Source organism: Acanthisitta chloris, unplaced genomic scaffold (genome assembly GCF_000695815.1).
Source record: "Acanthisitta chloris isolate BGI_N310 unplaced genomic scaffold, ASM69581v1 scaffold7900, whole genome shotgun sequence".
Classification (NCBI taxonomy): Eukaryota; Metazoa; Chordata; class Aves; order Passeriformes; family Acanthisittidae; genus Acanthisitta; species Acanthisitta chloris.
The window spans coordinates 256-2175 of NW_008652163.1; positions in this window are offsets into that span (position 1 = coordinate 256).

Genomic DNA, 1920 nt, shown 5'->3' on the forward strand with positions numbered 1-1920 from the left:
CCCTCGGTGCTGCCGTGCCCCGAGGCTCTGGGTCCGTCCCCGTGCTCGCTGCCCGGTCGTCCCGTCGGGTCAGACCGAGAGCATCAGCCGCGGATCGGTGGGAGCGCGGTGGGTCAGCTCTGGAGGCTGATGCTTTCTGCTCCGTGTGTGCCTCTCGTGCAGTTCGGTGTCAGCCTCTCGTCCCGCGGCGTCTCTCGCAGTACCTGTGTTCCTGGGCTGCTGTGGGTGTCTGTGATTAATCTCTTAGGGTACAGTTTAATAGATAGTGAGTAGAGACTTTACCGCGATGTTCCTGTGATATAGTTTAATAGATAGTGGGTAGAGACTTTACCGCGATGTTCCTGTGCTTTCCTTGTCGATAACTGACACGTGCTAGATCATATTCTTAAGGTGAATTAAATATAGTTATTGCTAGTAAAAATTAGAAATAGCTATTTGCACCCTGATACTAGAGTGACAAATAAATGATCAGTGTTCTCTTTTCAGCAGTTATTTATTTTATATCCGTGAATTAGGAGCACTGGTTATGTGCACAGACCTGAAATTTGGGCTTTAACATGTGAATTTTTAGGTTTAAAAAATCTGTAGGAAACTTTTATTCTGTGGCATGTCTCTGTTGTTTATGTTGCATATCTGTTTAGATGGAGAGCTTTGTATTTTGGCTTTAACGCTATCAAGGGAACTCCAAGTGTGTCTTTAGTATGTAGGTTTGGCCTCCAAATTGTTTAGTCTAACTACTGAACTGTCCTTGCCTTTATCCAGTGTATGATTAAAAGAATATTTGCAGATACTTTTGAAACATCAGGTCATGATTAATGTTATTAACATCTGCTGTTTCTCTAGTGAGAGTCCAAGAAATGCTCAGAAAGCAGTGCTGCAGGCTTTACTCCCCAGCAAGTTCTCCTGTTGACTAATTTCTAGAAAATGTATTTATGAACATAAGTAAAAATACGTTTATGGGTAGTGTACATTCTGCCCTTCAGTCTCTCCATGTTCAGCTCTTCAGTTTTGTTTTCAAAGTAAGTTTCCAGTTTGTTCCTCAGCCGACTTTAGGGTACTGCATATCTCTCCCTTGCTGTGAAGTTGCTCCTGAGCACAGTGAGAAAGCAAACTCCACTTAAGTAAGAAAATCAAAACTGCTTTGCTTTGCTGAGTGTATTTGGAAATTCTTCGATAATTTATTTGTTTTGGCTGCATTTCATACAACTTAGATTTTTTGGTTTTGAACACTGGTTCTAACATACTGAGCATAGACCTGGATGGCCAGAAAACATCTCTGTGTTTCTTCATAATTTGCAGGGGGCTTAGATTTTTGGTTTTGAACACTGGTTCCAACATACTGAGCATAGACCTGGATGGCTGGAAAACAGCTCTGTGTTTCTTCATAATTTGCAGGGGCAATGTATTCTTTGCAGAGCAAAGGTATGGCACACTTGAAGCATTTGCTGTAATGGGCTGGGTCAATCGCCCTGGGCAGCACGGGTTGATTAAGAGCCTTGATTCCTGTCAGCTTCCTGATGAGCTGTAGGTGAGCCCCGAGGCTGTTGGGCAAATCTGTTCAAGAGAAGAAAATCTGTGATTGTGAAATTTAACAAGCGCTTTGCTTGCCATTTATCTTAGTCAAGGTGCTGCTGAGAGCAGAGCAGGTCAAATTGGTGGGAAGTGAGGCAGCCTTTACCAGTTCAGAGTGTGCTAAAGTTCTGTCACCTTTAATCAGATCAAAAGTGTTCTGCAGAGTCTTGTAAAATTTGATGAGTAGATGTATCTTGGAAAATTTTTCTGGGCAACTTCAGGCCAACTTTGTGTGCTGACACACTCTTAGTGTATTCTCTATAAGAGTTTTCTTTAACTTTAGTAATCAGTACTCGAGGTTTGAATACCTTCCTTGAGTCAGGAATGAAATGGCTTAAATATATGAAT